Source organism: Melopsittacus undulatus, chromosome 10, assembly GCF_012275295.1.
Source record: "Melopsittacus undulatus isolate bMelUnd1 chromosome 10, bMelUnd1.mat.Z, whole genome shotgun sequence".
In the NCBI taxonomy this organism is placed as follows: domain Eukaryota; kingdom Metazoa; phylum Chordata; class Aves; order Psittaciformes; family Psittaculidae; genus Melopsittacus; species Melopsittacus undulatus.
In genome coordinates, this window is record NC_047536.1 from 28326340 (window position 1) to 28346326 (window position 19987).

Here is a 19987-nt window from a genome sequence, read left to right on the forward strand (position 1 = left end):
GAAAGGATGTAGAGTACATAAAGCTTCCTTGAGCCCACATCAGATCTCATTATCCCTGACACCTAGCATTCTTCCTCTATAGGCAAATAACCCTAAAACTCACTGAAAGAGTCCTCACTCCCCTCTAGTGTTCATCCATGAATGACCCTATAAAGTAATTTTGACGTAATTGACATAAAACCAAAGACTAAACAGAAAGAACAATCTCTGCATATGTCTCTCACTGCAAGATGATGTATAATAAGCTTCCTATTTGCATATGCATATACAGAAAAAATGCTTTCATTCAGGAGCAAAATGCAAAGATCCTAAAAAATTACTGCTGGAACTATTCTGCTGTAAGAGCACATTTGATACAGAAAAGGGTATTTAACATCACTTCCCCAACTGCTGGAAGCAACTTTAAAAATACTCACATTTTTCAATGACGAGACAGTTGCACACTGAAGTAATTTGCAAACTGCATTAAGAAAGGTGCCACGGCTCTTCTCTACTTCAAGCACTTGCTCTTCTAGGAGGGAAAATGGTGTGCAACCCATTTTAACAAATGCCTATGGAGAGATTAAAAATATCTAATGAAAATTAAAAGCATCTGTGCTTTTCAACCTTACCCTAGCAAGAGATCAGAAGTCAAAGAAAAAGCTGTAACAAGATTTCAGAGTGAGTTATTGCTAAGATAAATATCCAAGGGGCACATACTCAGAAACAGACTACAGATATTTACAGCCATGAGAACCACCAGTGGTCACGACCTAAAGCTAATTTTTTTGCTTACCTAAGGGCAGACTTTTGCTCCCTGTTCATCACAGGGAGTATGCAAGTACTTGCACAGTGTCTAAAGGTCTGGCAGCATTTCAGCAGTGAGGTGAAAAGCTCTTCAGAACCCACAAAGAGACTGCTACTGCTGGTGAGAGTGAGAAAATGGCCAAAGCAGTAGGAGAAAGTAGAGAGCAAAAACATGATAACAAGTGATTTAGCTGAAAAAAGGTCAGGGATTACTGACCTAAAATATACATGTCTTCAGTTTCAGTTGACATTTGAGCCATAAGGGAAAGCTAACTAGAAACAACACTGTATATATCTGTTACAATACAGAACAGTTTGCAAAGACTCCCCAATAATGACTAAGCTTCACCTTGTTTTGAGAGGTTGAGCACTGCCCATTTTAGGCATCGGGAAGGTGAGGCTAAACAGGTAAATTCATTGCTCAAAATATACCAGTGGCAACATCACAATTAAACCCCAACAGATTTTCATCCTATATAACCATTACACAACAGTTCTTTCCTTCCTTACTCTTGGGAGTACAAGTTAATTTCTCCCTTGAAAATCCCCATGGATGCTAAGCTTTAAATTTAAAAGTTCTAATTAAAACATTAACTACTGCTCAAATTGCCAATTGAATCTTGTATTCTCAGACTCCTGGATTACAGTTGGTAATGTTAAGAAGCAAAACCGCCTCTGAGCCAGCCAAGGTATTACCCTCCCTTGATAACCAAGAAAGCCTCCGAATAGAATTCTGCTGCACTATTCAAGGTGCCTATAGCCCAGCAAAGACTGATGCTTTCTTCATATTCCAAATTACTATGTCTGTACAGCAGTACTAAGGGAATGGGATCAGGAAGGTTTGGGTTTTTTTCCCTTCCCTGTATCAGAGGGGGGAAAAGCACTAAGAAGTTCTTACCATACTTTTGGCACCAGTATTTGTTTAGGATTTTATTTTCCTGTTTCCAATTCCTAACCACCTATAAACATGGCATTTGCAAAAAAAGACCAAAATGGGTGAGACACTTCCAGAAACAGTTGGTTTGGAACATGATTCATTTTTCACAGCTCTAGCTCATGTATACATTCAAGTATGGCCAAACTGTCACGTATGCTGAGAACCTGTTAGCTGCTTATTGGACTGGGGTACTGTTAAGAAAACTAAGCAGAGGTTTCTAAGCAGGTTATCAGTTGACTCCCACTTCTGTTCTAAAATGCCTTGTCCCAGTTTCCTGTCTGAAGCTCTCTCCTGGTGCTAAGTCCATAAAATAAGAACTGGTTTCATAAGTCTCTTACCACATGTAGGTGTAAACATGCAAACTACAAAAAATTAATTGCATTTAAAGAAAACCTGCTGAAAGTCAAGTCAATTGCCCTGTCCCTCCTGGCACAATAAACGTTACTAGAGGATATTACTTTTTACAGGGGTAGAGCCTAAGGCTTAAATGCTGCCTATCTGGATTTCATGCTACAAACACTTGTGTTCCTTTCACTTTGAGTCAGTTATAACTGATTTTAAGCATTACACAATTTATCTCATCATGTTTTCGTTATATGCCTCCCAGAGGCCAACTTGCCCTCAGTTGACACAAGTTATATCATGCTGCTTGCTAAATATGGAGAGGGCATCACTTCAGTGAGTCATGCTGGCTTCCCTCATTCAGGATACAACAAACACCAAAGCAGATGCAACAGAAGATGGGAGCTCAGAGATCTCTCCACTACTATCTATCAACAACTTAAAATGGGTCCGTCCAGCACTGATGCGAGACTTGAATTTTTGAAGTTATAAATTGTTTCAGATACTCCTTCAAGCCACAAAACAAATTATCATTATTAGCATTATTATTAACATCAAACCCACAACCAATGATTTTCATTTACCATTAGGAATTGTAGAGTCCACAGCAACAAATTACTCAGTGATGTTCCAAACCCATAAGCACTTATATGTGCTGAACCATGGGCAAACGTACTGATTTAAAGCTGAACATAAGACAACAGAGAGCAATAAATGTCCGAGTGCTCCATATAAATACCCAGAGAATTGACCTATAAAATATAAAAAGGAGGAAGTAAATTTTCTAATACAAGGGACAAACCTCTAGTTTATGCACTCTGGCACTTATGAGGTTCATTTCCATCACTTGTCTTTAATCAGGGGAATGGTCTCATCCAGGGTCTCTGATGTATCACTTCTGATCTGCATGAAAAAAAGTATCTGACATGAGGATGGATCTTGCAGATAAATGCTATTTTTTTTCATTTCATTATTTTTTTCATACAAATATTTTAAAACAAACACCTATTCAGAAAAGACATGACCAGGACCCTTTTGCAGTATGTTATAAAGTACAGATTGGGAAAATAACTTCCTCTCTCAAGGAATCCCTGAGACAATGACAAGAAAAACAACCAACCAACCAATCAAAAACAAACAAAAAACCCGCAACCAAAACAACACCCAAACCCCAATAGTAGATGACAAGATGCCCACATCAAAACTAGAGTCAAAATCCTTTCTTCTTCTCCACGAATTTCCACACTACTCCCAAGAGATCACCTACTTTCTATTATGAAATACTGTAGACATGATGGGCAATGATGGATTTACAATGAAAACTGCCTCTAGACCATCCTTCATGCTTTGATTTTACTGGAGAAGAGATAACTCATACTACTTATCAATCAAGTTTTGGAAACAGTTAGATCTTCGAGTACATCACTTAGAGTATCTTGCCTTCAACAGACATCCAGGAGAGCAAGACACTTCACACAACATTACAGCATAGGCACAACAGAGGAAGCCTCTGCTCCCTAGTCCCTGTCAGCTTCCATAATAGCCAAGTGCCCTAATACAGGAAAGATATTTGGGGTTTTTGTTACCTGCTACAACCAAGCCTGTTTCTGGTAACCATAGGAGAGCCTGAACCTTATCTGAAATCCTGCTGAGTGTTGTGTCAGCAAGAATTACTCCATTTCCTACATAAACAACTGCCAGTGCTTTGTTAGGTGCAGGTGAGATACGCCTCCAAACAGAGCACTACAGCTAATGGGACGTACAAGCCAGAAATGATGGACAAGACAAGAACTGGGAAGAGCTCTTTAATGAAGAAGATGAAAGAAAACCCAAGAAAACACTCAAACAGACATTCTAATTTGTAAAACAGAGCTGCAACACACTGACAAGAGAAATAAGAGATGCAGCTGAGCCCACTTATACACAAGTTTTCTTTCTCAGTTATAGTGGAGTATAGGAGGTCTTGATTCTCTTCTGGATTAAAGCTGTCCTGCTTACCATTTTAATAGATGTAAAGAATACAGATGAACAAGGATCCCTTCAAAAGACATTTCTGTCCCAAAGACTTGAACTAGAAGATATCCTTCCTTCAATTTCATAGGAAAGAGTAAGGAAAGCTTAGCTAGAATTGAGACATTCTGGCACTGCACTAATCCTGCAGGGAATTTTCTGGGCATTTTGAGATTTGAGATAAACAAGAATCTCAAATAAGGTATAAATGCCTGTTATAAGTCATTTAATCCATGGACCACGCTTTATAAACTCTAATGCATGCTTAGCATTGTACTGATGATCATATGACTCATTTTGTGTTTGGTGTTTTTAAGAAGCTGTGTTTTTCAAAGCTGAGCATACACCAAGCTATATACATATAGAATGACTCACAGTAAGATTTTATTGTATTTTTATTACTAGAATGACTGCATGTGTTTTGTAACAGGAGATCAAACAGGCCTATCAAAATACTAGTAGCTTTCTATTGCAAACAAACCAACAGCATCTCCAGTATTACTTGTCTCAACACTACATCCAGATATGTACACAGACACCTCCGCCAGCAGTGACATAGGTGGATACACAGACACCCTATATGCACTTTACAGCCAACAGCAAGGGAGCTCAGGCACTCATACAGGATCCCTGTGAATGGAGTCAGACTCACATTTCCTCATGTTAAATAAAAATACAGAATTAATACATAATGAAGGAGCTGAAGCAGATGAATTCCAGGTTTGTTCTACTGAATTCTTTTCATCAATGGTAGGCAAAAAAACTCTCCTCCATCATAAAGCACATGTGAAAGCAGATCGGTGATCTTTCTGAGGTGAGGCTCATGCTCAGGTAAACTGCATCAGGTTAAAATCTGAGCCTGAAATTTCCAAACATAAGGTAACAAACTTGTCTGCTAATATTGGTTTCAGAAAGGACCAGGGAATAGCCACTCTTACAGCTAAATGCTAGATAACCAATCTAAATAGAAACACAGTTTGGGACTTAGTGAGAAAGAGGGAGATGCTGTGCAGATCCAGTACAAAAACTGTCAACACAAGGTCAGAGCAGGCATGGAACAGATTTAAACCATCTTTCTTTGAGGGTAAAAGCAAAAAACCAATATAAGACATGGGAGAGCTGATCTTCCAGCAAGCAGCCTGTGATGAAAGGAAATGATATGCAAATATGATTCAAGAAGAGTAATTCTGCAGCAGTCTGCAGAACCACAGCGACAGAGGAGTTCAAGAGGAGTCAGCACATGACAAAGGGAAACGATTTTCTTGGTACAGCAACCTCTCGTGAGCTAGAGAAAGCAGGACTGGTCTGAAACCCCACATTATGAAACAAGATTTATTTCCCCCTTGTGCAATGTATTTTTCTTTACCTTACTGAAGATTTAGCTCTGTACAAACACTAGAGCACAGCAGTGCCTGGGAAAAACATGTATTCTTCTTACTAGATTTTACTACACTATTGAAGGAGGGGGTGAGGAGAGAAGGGTTGATTGAGCTTTGTCTTCTAGTTTAAATGCGCAAGAATAAGCTCAAGGAGGCAGCAAATCAACAGCACCAAAGTCAGTTCGAAGACAGCATAACCAGAGTATGAATGGTGAATTAGAACACAAACCAGGAAAAGAACATTTCATGTAGGGCAGTGGATCTGATCCTCACATACATACACTGCAGTCCAATCTGCACCAGGTAAACAAGATTCTTCTTATTTGGTATCTTATAAAAGCTATTTTTTTCCCTCAGGAAAATAATAAAATCAAATTAAGTAGCTGGAACACCAAGTCAAAGATACTGTACAGATTGTAGTTGTCACAGGGACTTCTTTGAAAGAATCTCTATTATTTTTCAGTCTTTGATCCCATATGTTAACACAGAGTAAAATAAAAGGATCACAAGTAACCACTGCAAACTGAAGAGCTTACTGATGAGAAAAGAGAAGACTGAGGCTGGTATGCTCCTGAGAAGTCAGCAAACCTTAGGCCCAGGAAAACCAACTAAACAACCTCTTCCTCTTTTCCTCAGCAATAAAACCAGGTTTCATACCTGGAGCCTCAGGGAGAAGGTTCCCAAACTGCAAGTCAGGGAAACAGATAAGCATTCAGCAGCTTGTCTGTGGAACCATAATAAAGTAAGATCTACAGACACATCACTTCCATGGGAAAAGCTCTGCAAGAAGGTTCAAGATCTTGAGAACCACTAACCCGTGGGTTTATGAACTGATGAGCAGATGGCTCATCAGAACATGTATTAAAGAAAAAAAGAAGAGTATCATAAGTGGAGATTTTGTATCTATCCACAGACTCTCTTCAAAGACTAGGAGCCAAAGAAATAGAAGTAGTGAATTTCCAGATGTAGCTAACCCAGCTGTGCATGTCTGAATAGATGTAATTTTCAATCAAGCTTTAAGATACACAAGAAGCACAAAGAATTGTATATAAAGAGGTAACCAACAACGCCCCATGGAAACAATACACAAACAGCATGTACAAGAGTCTGGTTATTACAATGATATTTTTCTTTTGCTTTTGTGCCAGTGGTTCAAAACAGAGCTTGGTTAAAAAAAAAATTAAAAAAAAAATCACAATGTGGTAATTATACCTGAGAGGCTCTGAAGCCACTTAAAAGACATTAATTCACTTTGTTGAAGACAGTGCCGTAAGGAAGACATCACAGAAAGTTATATTTAACGGGCACTGAAATTCTAGCACAATCCCTTCTCTGCAAGCTGCTCCCTCTGTGGCAAATGTGAGGCATGCTGAGCTGTATTTACATTGTCATTGTAACTTACCTACCGTACAAGTGTCCATTTTCAGTGCTGTGCCATGCTGTGCCATCCAGGTACAACAGTATGACGCTGGGAATAGCATTTTGTCTTCCTAGCACTGAGGACCCAGGTTTTCCCTCATTGCACTATTCGAATGTATGCATCAAGAGTGCTTGTAAGGGAAAAGCAGCAGCAGGCTCAAAGGAGAAAAGCCAAATCCCTCTATGTAAATACTTTTATTGAATGGCCTGTTCAGAAAAGCAAGATTCCCCTTGACTTTCATTGGCATAGACAAAAGACCAAATTCTTACTAGGCACAGAACCTGGAATCAGTTCAAATACTGCATTATATTTATCAGATTCCCAGATACCACTTGATGACTGCTGAAAGGAACCTTCCTTTGTAGGTACAGAATCAGCACACTCACTGCAGTGCTTTGATGTTCCCAGATAAGGTCAATAATCTGCATAGCCAGGAATTATTCACAGCCTGCAGGTTGTGGAAACATGTTTTCAGGGGCAATGCAAAGATAATGTGTTGAAACTAGGTTAGTGTTTTTTGTAGAAAAGGTTGTGAGACTTCTCTTGCCAGGAAGAAGAATCTGAATCCATCTGAACAAGCTGAATATCTTCCCTACTCTGGAGCCAAAACTGTAAGGTGCATGTCTGATTGACAGGAAAAAGCATAAGGGACGTTCAAAATCTTAGCGTGAGCTCCCAAACAGAAGAATTGAGTGAATGAACTTAACAGTAAATCAGACAGAATATGATCAGCAGTGAAGAGCTATTGATTCAAACCACTTGCTTTGAGCAAGCAATGTAGTATCACTGAAGCAATCATCATCTTTCAGGAATTAAGTCAAAGGATTTTTTGGGCCCAAGAAGCCAATCTCCTGCATCCTACATTTTGCACAGACTAGATGTGGCATACTAGAGAATCTAAAGCTGACAAATGTAAGCCAAGATATATCAAAAAAGAGACGGCATGCTCTGAGGTTCACATGTTCCTTATAGCTATTTTTGTCAAAAGCTGAATGGAAAAAAGAACTGCTCAAACAGCCAGTAATACTGAGCTATTCTTACTAGGCAGCTATTTCTCCTTTTAAGTCCCCTGCTAACCATGTGAGACTTTGATAAACCAAGCTTTTGTTTCTTTCCACTCTATGCCAACTCCTTCTGGAAGCAATGATGCCTCCTTTCCATAAGCAAGACACGCCAATGACAAAACCAGAAACCTCTGATGGAAGTCAGAAAAAGATGAATAACTGACTCTATTGCTGACTGATTTTGCCTGGAACAAGGACAATGGCCTCAGTTCTCTAGAGCAGAATTCACATCCAAGGTGCAAGAAAGATCTGTTCCATAATCAAATAATATTAATCATTAATTAGCTTATGATGTTTTGTGTAAGCTGCCCAACATGTTCATTTGAGTTTTCAAAGGGCTCTTGCAGCCCACACCAGGGTGCTTTGGAGCCACCTATGACTTACGAGTTCTGTATTTTCACCAAACAACACTGGAATACAGGAACCGAAAAGTGGAAAAAGGCTTAGGAGGCAATAGTGGCATTTGTTCTGTGTACAGAAGACAATGTGCAGAAAGACCAGCATACCAATGTCTTTTGTTTGCACTAAAGCAGGGAAGAATAAAGCCAGGAAACTGCTTTTCAACTGCATAAGAAACACTGGCCACATACTTATCTGCTTCACTTTATCCTATCTCAGTCCATTTATTTCTGCAATTCCTAGGAATCATCCAACAAAATAACTCATGGGCAACAAGTGTCTAAGGAGATGTTGGCCACTTCCTGCCATCAGAAGTGCATTCAATGCAATTAGCAACCATTGACACAACAAGCATTGCACAAGATGCTTGGAAACGGAAGAAAAACGTTGTGGCAAGTGCTAACAGAAGGTGAGATGGTTTGTGCATCACTGATTCTAAGAGGAAACCCTCTAGGTAAACTTGGTCCACGCTATCTAAACTAGCACTCCATGAAACACTTGGAAAGGGTTAAAAAGCATTACTAGCTCCTCTATCTAATCTTATGGGTTTAGCCTGACAAGTAAAGAAAACTTGACTGCAAAACTTCCCTTTGCTATTTGGATACCATCACCAAGGTAGCCCTCAAGACAGCACTTCAAGCAGAAAGCCTGAGGTAAATTGAACAGTAACACACCTCTCTTGTTCTAGCTGGTATATTTAAACAATTAGTCTGTGACAACGGAGAGGATAATGGGCGTGCTAAAACGTTTTACAGCCATCAGTCACCCCGTCGTTAACCCGCATTCCCCAGTCAGCCACTGCACCCGCAACCCCCTCTCACACCCTGAGGGCAGGCCCTTCCCTGACACAACCCCAGCACCTCGCACAGGCCTCGCTTTGCTCCTGGTGTGACCGCTGCCTCAGCACTGGTGCCCCCCCCGGCGGGTTCCATGGCGGGGCGCGCTGAGGGCAGCGCTGGCGCTGTGGAACCGCCCCCGATCTCCCCGCCCCGGGGCTCGGGCCGCCATGAGGCGCGGGCCACCCGCACCCACCTGCACCCGCCCGAGCGCCACCTGGCGGCAGAGGCGCCCCCCGCAGCTCTTCCCCGCGGCGGCCGCGCTGCCAAGATGGCCGCCCCGCGCGCGCCGCCGCCGCCTTCAGGGCACGTACGGCGGGTGCTGTCCCGCAGCTCTCCTCCGGCCTCCTCAGCGGCTCCGCCATCGCCGTTTCCTTCCCCAGCTCCCTTTCGCTCACCTGCGGGCAGCGAGCCAGGCACAGAGCCCCGGCGGGGGCCTCGCCTCATTTCACCTGGTGATGAAGTGAAGGAAGGTAAGAGTCTCCCGTGAAATTCAAATCGCAGTTGTTAATCCAACGGTTATTTTGACGTGAACACCACCATCCAGGCAGCCTTCAGTTGGGATAACTCCAGGATGGGTTTTGCCATTCTTAAAAGTGCCCAAGGAGCTCCCCAAACAGGTGCAGCTCCTGTATGGAACAACCCAGCAAAGGGAGTTGCTATCATGAGAAGACATTAGATAGCAGAAAGGGTGCTGAAGAGGAAGAACAGATAAGAAAACAAGTGTACTTTATCAGCAAGTGGTGGAATGGAAACCACAAGGCTCTTGATTGAAGCAAGTGTTAAAAGCAGCACATACACCTTCACAAGAGGTGCTCTGCATGGACTGAAGATGCTCACTGGCATGTAGCTCCTCTTTTACCTTCTAAAACCTATCCCACATTAAGTGGAGCAAGTATCATTCTCTACAGAGCCTGAGTCAACTTTCCAGCTCAAAGAAGGTGATGTTGCACCTCTGGAGACCTACTTGCAGCCATCGTCTGCAACAGAACATGTTTGAGGGAAGGATTTCAGGTATGGGGATGCTCCTGGAGGAAGCTTCTGCACCAACCCAGCACTGGTGCTGTCACTGCAACAGAATTTCCACATCCAGTTTCTCCTGAGCAAGAAAGAGCACTCTTCCTCCCCCCTGCACACAGGTTAACTCTAAACAGGATCGCTGCTAAACAGCAGGAAAATGCATTCTTTTCAAACCATTCTACCAAGCTCCTGACGTTTCTTGCCAAGTCTGTGCAGTCAGCTTCACAGGCCTGGGCACTGACACAGCCACGTGTTCAGGACTAGTGCAGTTGGAGTAAAGAGACAGTCTAAAACTGATATCATAGAATCACAGAATGGGTTGGGTTGGAAAGGACCTGAAGAGCAGCCAGTTCCAACCCCCCTGCCATGGGCAGGGATGCCTCACACTAAACCATGTCATCCAAGGCTCTGTCCAACCTGGCCTTGAACACTGCCAGGGATGGAGCAATCACAACCTCCCTGGGCAACCCATTCCAGTACCTCAGCACCCTCACAGTAAAGAATTTCTTCCTTATATATAACCCAAACTTCCCCTGTTTATTTTAATAATATCAAACTTACAGCTTGGAAAAGGCCATTCAATGAGAGCAATCATTAAAAGCATGACTATACATCAAGTATCAGTTCCACTAATTTGGCAGATAATCCATTAAAGAGACGTCCGTTTAACGAAGCTTCCTCAGGTGTATGGGTGCCCTGCTCTGACTGAGGTTGCAGATACACTTCAGGCAGGTAGCTTGGTGATATTACGAGCCCTTCTAATACTTACCATGAGCATCTTGCATTCATCATGTTCATAAAGACTCAAACATAGAGTCATAGAGTAGCATGTGTTAGGGGACAGAAGCAAAGTTTATTGACATCACCGAGAATAAGTTAATTCAAAACAGATCCACAGTCCTGAACTAGAGTGTTACATAGCCTGAAATATAACAGAAGACAACAATAGTAAGAACAATGGAAAATAGATGCAAACAAACCACTTTACACTATTTCTTCAAGACATGCTACTAGAAAAGCACACTAGGCACAAAAAGCCAAAATAATATGTTTAAAAAGCACTCAACTGCAAATACTTAGCAGTTCCATATGAATGGTAAGAAAAAAACATTTTAAGTGCTCAATATATTTAAGAAACTTTCCAAAATGGTTAAAATGGGCCTGTTGCAAATAGCAATATCAACAATGTATGTACCATCGTCTGTAATTAGGTACTTACTAAACAGACCAGACCATACAAGCTTCTTTCAAGAGATTATAGAACTCACTGTATATTTAACATTAAGATCTGAAATAAAACCCACTGAACACATTTCAAAGACATGATGAAAATATGGGGTGACAAGTGTTTTTTTGTTTAAGACTGTAATTTCACAATCACATTAAAATTCTATAAGCTGGCATTGGCAGTAGAAGTAGCCTACCCTTTTCCATCATTCACACCCTAAACCCAACCCTTTGTACATGATACAGTGGAATGAATCAGGAAATTGTTCTGGGTCAAAACCCAACCATTAATACCTTTGCCATGTCACTTTAGCTCCCATCAGTTGTTTGACTCAATTCATCATACAGCCACGTTAAGGCTAGCACTGACAAAGACAACAGGTAGTAAGAGGAAGAGACAACTGGATCTTTCAATAGCAGTGTTAACTTATGAAAATTTTAGCCAAAGGCAGAACAGCACCACTTCCAGATGGCATTTTAATGTTCCCACATATCTGCTACTGATTCTCCTATTTATGGAAAGAAAACAAAATACAATTAAAATCATCACTTTTTTTTTTTTTTTGTAACTTAGAGGGAAGAAATAAGCAGTCTAGCTTGAGGTTAGCTTTCCTTTCAGACTTTATGTATTATATGCTGTACCCATCATAATATCTCTTTCTCACCACTCCCCTTTAAATGTCTTTGTTTCTCAACAGCTAACACCTCTCTCTTTACTCCAAGCCTGAGATAAGCTTTTATAACTGCCCCCATCTCTCCTTCCATTTTGCCTTAGCATTATGCTCCCATTCAACCTTATAGCATTTAACTTCCTTTTCCTAGGGATCTCTTATTTTCTTTATATTGTCAGCTATTGAGGCCCACAGATTATGAATACAGTGCTCTAACTTATCACACAGCATTAAGGAACACGAGAAGAAGAAAATTCAGCACTAAATCTCTTCTACAAAGTTTTCCAAAAGCCACCTGCTTTCACTCAAAAAGCTCACTGCCTTTGTTGGAATGTGAAGTGCTCTCCTGGCATGTCATTAAGATGGAAAGGTAGGCATAGAAAACTTTAAAAATAGCTAAAGCAGAACACCACACAGCTCTTTATAACATTAAAGACTCCAGAAGGAACATTTCAGTATTGCCAAAAAATTAACAGATTCTTCAGTGATGGCCTCCTGTACCACAGCCCACTGAGAAAAAAAAAAACCTACAAAGGGGAAAATAATCAGTGTATAAGGAGAAGCAAAAAGAGCAGAATGGCAAGGATTTAAATAGTAAAACTAAAGAATTTCACAGCTATTTACCGGATACATTTAAATCGGGCAGAATAATGCATTGTGCAGAATATGCTTGAATGCTTTCACTTAGCAAAATCGACTGGCCTACACAAATGCCTTATTTTGCATTCATCATGACTGTAGTCTCATTTGCTACAACTACTACACAAAATTAAAAAGCATTATGAAAATGAGGAGTTAAATGCTAGAGGAAAATTAAAAATGCAAAACTAAGGCAAATCTTTGCGATTAGAAACTGAAAGCCCTCATTTCCACAACATGGGTATATGACAGAGCTGAGCCAGCAAGGCGAGGTGCTTAAGAAGATGCTTCCACAAAAGATGTGACTGATCCCCAAGTAGGAAAATACCAAAATGCTATCCCTACTTTGAGCAAAGTATCAGTATGTGAGAGAGTCAAGAGAGAACAATATTAAAACAGGCATTTATTTTCAGCTGAAGGTGCCTGAAGGGAACAGAATGACTTGCAAGTAGCAAAGGACACAAGTTGTTTCTGTTCTTGTAAGAACTAACAGGCTTAGGACTTAGTTGCAGAAACACACAGCCTGCCATAGAGTGCTACACAGGGATCTTGTTTTATTCATTGTCATGTCTTCTTTATTTCTTATTTAACAGCAGTATGAGTGGCACTTGATAAAACCAACAGAGTCCAGCTAACATGAAGTAATACTTTAATGGAACTTACTCCCTGCTAAGTGTTTCACTTTACTGTGTCATCTTAATCAAGCTTAAACATTCATTTTTGTAATTGTTACTTGTTTCTGGCCCTGTATAGATGTGTGACTAATAAGGCAGATCTTAATCCAGAAGTGAGACAAGAGCTGTCAGTGGTTTTACCACAGGAATTATGTGGGTATCATGGACTAAAGTGTTATATCATCTCCTTGGAAATGCTGAACAGAAAACCAAAACAACGATCCCAAGATTTGGACCTGTCTGACTTACTGCAAATCACAGACAGCCACAGATGGAGAGATGAAGTCGATGTGATGGTATCAAGGGAGACGCATAGGAAAAAAAGTCTCTGAGTAGTGAAACTGAGCAAGAGTTTCTAATTTTTTTTTCTTCTTCATGGTGACAAAAATAAATCGTATCAGCATTTAACTGCCAAAATGAAAGGAGGGGGTGAGGTGAAGCTGTTTTAAGGACTGATTTCGAAGTGTCTTTTATCTTGACAAAAAAAGATTTTAGATTATCTGCCCAAAGAGAATGTTATTCCCTTTCCCTCTGCAGTAGACTCAGTGGGATAGCAGCTACCTACAGGTCAGAAGGGGGGATACGCGCAAGCACTCTACTCTTGTCTTGTAGCCTTCCTCTCTTTTCTTTTTTTTTTTGGGGGGGGAGTGTCATAGCCTACAGTGTGCAACTTCAAAACCTCCCTCTTTGCCTTCAGGGATCTCAAGCGTCCCCTATCCATCACCAGGATGGTGACAGTCTGCAAGATCACCGCTGTCACCATCCTCACGGGGCTAAACAGTTAGCATATCATAACTAACCGCACCTAGGACCCTCAAACTAAGCATCATTCCACTTAACCACATCAGCGCTCTGACCTTACAGTCACTTGCAGACTTGGTTCCCGCAAGAAACAAGTAACAGGGTAGCAGCCGCAGCCATAGTCACAGAAGAGCACAAAAACGCTTCCTCAGCTCTTCAGGAGCTCAGCAGCAGCTCAACTTTACCAAGCACCGCATCCCACACACGGGAGAGCCAGAGTCGAGGCCCTCCTCAGCCAGAAGGAACGCGAACACCCCGCGCCCTCGCGAACAAGTCAAGCCCCGGGAGCACCGGAGCCGGGGAGGACGGCGCCTCTCGCACGGCCCTTCCCAAATGGCCCAGGGCAGAGGGGCAGGACCTCCGCGGCTCGGGGACAAGGCGAGCCCGAGAGCTGCTGATGCATCCATGCATGCATCCACCCGGGGAAGTGACCCCGGCAGCCTCCGACGTGCGCAGCGGGAGTGACCGGCCCATGGCGGCCGTGCCCTGCACTGGGAACCGCGACCCGGGGGCTGAGCCGGCCCCTGCCCTGGGGTAGAGCGGAGTCCCCCGCCTCAAGGGGTGCTGATGAGCCCGCCCCCGGGCCGGGGCAACCCCTGCTCGCCGCTCCCCACCCGCCCTGCTCCGGGCCTACCTCTTAAACCCCGGTGGCGGGGTCAGGCAGTGGCCGAGCCGCCGCTCTCCGCTCCACTCTCTTCAGCCGCGGCCGCCGGCAGCGGGGACTCCTCCGGCCGCAGCATCACCTCGCCGGTCTCCGGCTGAGCCCATGGCAGCGGCTGCTCCGCCCCCCGGCCGCACCGCCTCCTCCTCCCTCCCTCCCTCTGCCCGGGCCCAGCCGTCGCCGGGGCTTCCCTCAGCGCTCCCAGCGGGCCGTGCGCGCCTCCCAGCGGCAGCAGGAGGGACGGCATCCCGAGGTGGTGACAGCGCTGCGCTGTGACAGGCAGCGATTGCGCACCAGACCCCGCGTCCGGCTGGAATCGCTGGGAAATTCAAGGCTGCAGCTGCAAATGCAGCTGTAGGTGCTCAGGATTTCCTCGCGCCCCGTTTGCAAGGTATCTACATGACCTGAGGTTAGAGACGTTCAGGTTTGCGTTAGGCAGAGCAGCACTGACACGGTGCTAAGTCACAAAAGCATCCTGTCCTCCCTGAGGATGGAGTGGCAAGAACCTGGGTAGAACCTGCAGTTATAGACACTTCTCAGCCCTTCTGATGCTTCTTCACTGCAGAAAACACTCTTCCTTCAATTAGGCTCCTTTAAACATACCCTTAAACCAAAGTGACATTTTAGAGAAGGACAGATGATCAAGACAGCAGTTACACACAAAACCTGCCATCTGTTCTGGTTTAGTTGTTCTTCCTCTAAGCAGGAAAGACCTGCTTGGTAACTGCTATCAGTTTATAGGACAGGGGAGGGTTTATCAGTAACAGCACAGTTCTCAATGCTGACATATGCAGTAGTTCCCACTAATCCCTTTGAGATATCATCTTAGAATTTCATACTACATAAAAATACTTCTGAGTGCTTGCAGAGCACAAGGCCACAACAGGCCTGCACCATCATCTTCTTGGCTTTGGATAAGACCAAATTATTGCTGAATAATGGCAGAAATATAAATTCAGTTTAGCATTTGTAAGAAAATGACAGATTTATAGTCTGTGGTTTGCTGCAATCAAAGCAGAGATGGAGGCTTGAGGAGGTACTTGAAGCAACAGAAGGAAAAGCTAATGGGGTTGCAAGGTTTCCCCAAACCATTACTAAAGAGTAGGGACAGAGTGGGCAGAATCTGGTCTAAGTCACCCTGACAGCAGCATCAGACAGACCTTTTTTACACTAAACTTGTGGTGATTAAAAACATCTGAAGAATTATAAGGCATTTGCAAGTATCTCCCACTGACCAGCGCTGCTCAGAGCAGAAACATGCTGCATCTCTGGGTACTTGACATCACATTTCAACTTGCGCTCTCCAGGTCTGGTCAGCATCTTGCCATGTCCTGGTGGAGTTAACAACACAGACATGTTCTCTGCCCAGCCACCTAGGTGCCATTTTTAGCTGCAGACCCCAAGGATTTGAATTCTGTACCTCTGAAAGAGCATTTCTGTCATGGGAAGATGCACCTGATAAAAATTCAGTGGGATTTGGCAAGTGTATTTGGGAACCTTTAACAGATCAGGATGAAATAATCCTAACTTGTTGTGTATCACAAATTAACTGTTACAAATGTATGTTATCTATCCTAGGAGGAAGAGCATGACAAGGTCTGTTTAGAAGAAACACAGCAAGCCAGGGGAAATACTCTATGTGTTTTAAAAGTATAACACCAACTTCAATTCCTCCTGATTATTCCATACAGACTGTACCATCCACATGGGCTTTAGCACTGACATGAATTCTTTACCATAGAAGAAACTTCTCAAGAGGAAACAGCACTAAAAAAAACAAGTCATGCTTTGTATTTCTGTTTCCATGACCAAATGGCTTTGTGACCTCTGTGTCTCAGCTGTAAGATTAGGATAACCTTTCTTTCTTCACTATCCTAACAGTTTATCAATACAAGCCACAGTCAAAATACAAGGAAAGCCACATGATGAATTACTTAATTTTTTCAAGGCACTGACTTTGCAGGATGACTCAAAAATCAAAGCTTTTTGACATGATACAGACCCAGTTACTGAGAGTTAACAGCATTCCAGTTTTAACATAACGCGCAAATTATCTTGTGCAAGTAGCTTTTAAAATTAAATTTTAGCACAATGATTCATGACTTTGCAGGTATATCTAGTTTTCTCCAGCACAGGACAGCAAGAATATGAAAGGCAGACTTAAGGTTATTCAGGGGTTTCAGCTATAGGGATTTACAAAATTTCTGAATTACAAGTCCAAGTGTTCATCTAACCCTGTGCAGCATTCAGAAAATCAGAGAAATCTGTGCTTATCTGTCCAACGCTTTCTCCTCAGCATTTTAAGCATTTCAAATCCTTTGCATCCTCCAACAGAAAAATGAGAAACCCCCCCCCTTTTTTTTTTTTACTGTGTACACAATATCCAGAACAGCAGCAAAGTGGCAAAAGGGGAAAAGAAAAAAGGAAAGACCTTGCAGGAATTCCAGTGTTTCACAACAGGAATATCCTTTTTGTGCCTAGAGGTTATTGTTACAACTATAAAGGTCTAAAGAGAAAGACTAGGCTTGCAGGCAGAAATAGTATCTTGTATTTGACCAGCTTATACAGCTTAATATAATGGACAATGGCTATTGCAAAATGAAGTATTCCTTTCTGCAATACACTTGAACTCTCACCTCCCTCATTAGCCTATCTCCACTTGCTTCCTCCTTTTACCTCCATTTTATCTGGCATCTATGAATAACTAGGCCACTTACTTTCCGAACAAATTTAGACATGCCAGATTATGATACACATCATTTTACCACACCAATATAACAGGTTTTATTCAAGCAGGAACCTCTGCACTGGATGATATCCCTACCTTCTCTAGCTCCTTCCACATCAGCTGCTGTTCTCATCTGTCCCTCAAACTCTGTTTCTCGTTTCTGAGCATTGCCTCCCAGCTGTGACTACAAAATAAGAAAGTTGTATCAGTAAGTAGCCATTACCAGGTGCTCAAGACTGAAGAAATGCACCTCAAAGAACCGTATTCTCCTGTGAGAAGCAAATGTGGCAGGCAATAAATATGCTCATATGTATTCTTTTAAACCTAATGTCACAGAGTCTTTCACACTGATGAAATGCAAAAAATTTCCTTACACTGTCAAGTAATAAACCTGTAGTTCAGGTAGAAAGGAACGTTAACTGTAAGGACAGGAAATACTATGTTATTAGCAACACTTCTGAACTGCTGTAATAAGAAATCCATGGTTAAACAGCACCATGATACTTCAAATTGCTTTCCAAAGCACTTTTAAAATCAAGCATACTACATGAAGTCCTCAGAGACAAATTCATCTTGTATTTGAGAGGTAAAGTACACAAGTGATCTATCATAGCTGCACAAGGAGTCTGAGTCCTTAAATCTTGGCTACATCTCACCTCTCCAAGAACCAGCTGTACCATTTCTCACATACTTCTACAGCATCCAAGAACAATACTGTTACCATCCAACACATTTTTCCTCATGCTAGTATTGGAAGCCATTTATAAAGCTACCTTGAGGTGATTATTCCTCTCTAGCATCACCATATGCAACTACTACATAATAGTACCTGAATATGGATAATGTATTGCAAGGAACACATATGCATCAGAAGTAATTCAGGCACATCCGAAATTAGACTGTCACAGTTTTGAGGTAACAAGAAAGCTTCAATGAGGTATGTAGCACAAGTCAATCTTTTTCCTCTTGGCATACAATTTCAAATCAATTTCAGTTGATTACATATGAAAATCCCAGAAAGTCTTTGTATCTGCAACCACAGATGAACTTTCAATTTCACAGAATAACTGTCTTAACACCTTGTTAACTTTTCTCAAGGTGATAAGCTCTTAAATACTTTTGGCATTTAAAAAGACAAATGTTATCCCACGGTATTTAACAGTTGCATTCCTTCCTCAAGGAGGCAGCAGTAGGGAAAGTTACAGTCTGTCTTTACAATTAGTTTAGGAAAACTACCATTAGATATTATGGTGATTTGTAGAAATAGTGTTGCTGACCTGCATGAGTAAGTATTTCAGTCTCTTTCCCTTACAGTATCCCAGACTAGCTTCTGTACCATCCCACTGCAGATTCAGTCCACGTCAATACTAGCAGTAGTTGACTCTTTCAGTTCTTGTCCAACCTCATGTGCCCTGTCAAGCTTACTACAGCCTAAGGACATGTTCTCCTTGGTCTTTGCTCCTGCAATAATCTACGCCCTAGATTATTAGCAGTTTTAGCTTAGGAGAAATTCTCTCACAGAAGCTTGTTGGAAGGCACAGAAACATTAATGGCTACTAAGGATACAGCTGTATCATCTGTGCTCTTGCCTCAGTAAATGTACTCCCTGACTCAGTGTTGGTTCCAAGGCAAGGAACACTGAAGGAGACACGTGAAGAGTTTGAGACACCACCAGACTAATTCTGTGGAATTACATAAACCTTACATGAAACAGTGCCCTCTAAGTTCAATATATTTTTGACCTCCTTAAGAATTACTTTTTAAGGAGCTAAAATTCCTCTATGAATCAAATAACTGAAAGCTGGTAAGTGAAACTTAGATTCAACTGCACTTTTTCAATCCATCTCTTGATACTTAATTTCATCATATAAAACTTTACACACAGTGTACTGCTTTTTACAATCTTTCTCAGGCTGATCAGGTCTCTTCTACCCCTGTTTGTTACAGTAAAAGCATTCTATAGTGCAGATGGCTTTTTTTCGGTCTGGTATCCTTTTTGAAAATAGGCAATTAGAACTGCATACTCCATTAAAAGCATTGTTGAACCACGGTTTTATACAGCAACAGTGTGTTATCAGTTTTGTCCTTCACTCCTTTCCTAACATAATTTGGTATTTTATGCTAGCAACTATGGGGTTGATGTGTTCAGTAAACTATCATAGCTCAGGACAGGCTCCTGAGAGGCAAGTCTACCTGGCACTCATCATCACCTATGCAAAATACAATACAGGGATTTCCCCCCCCCCCATGCAAACTTAACCTACACTGCATTGTTTGTTGGTTCATTGTCTCATCCTGCAGTCTGCCAGCAATCCTTCACATTCTGGTCCTCATTTTTTTTTTCATCTGATCGATTCAAAATAACCAATACATAACAAACTTTCAGCTGCAAT

The 19987-nt window shown here is 42.0% G+C and overlaps 1 protein-coding gene across 5 annotated transcripts in view; it reads right to left on the reverse strand.

The window, feature by feature from the left end:
• Positions 1–19987, reverse strand: part of PARD6B (par-6 family cell polarity regulator beta) — a 94471-nt gene that overhangs the window by 55072 nt on the left and 19412 nt on the right. For 4 of the 5 annotated variants that reach the window (XR_004080251.2, XR_004080252.2, XR_004080250.2 and 1 more), the window contains exons 1-3: positions 14840–14966; positions 2868–2968; positions 417–551 (exon numbers count right to left, since the gene is read on the reverse strand). The gene's annotated coding sequence lies outside the window, so the exon portion shown is untranslated. Of the gene's footprint in view, positions 1–416; positions 552–2867; positions 2969–14839; positions 14967–19987 lie in introns of those variants that run through there. The other variant, XR_004080249.2, reaches the window with a different exon arrangement.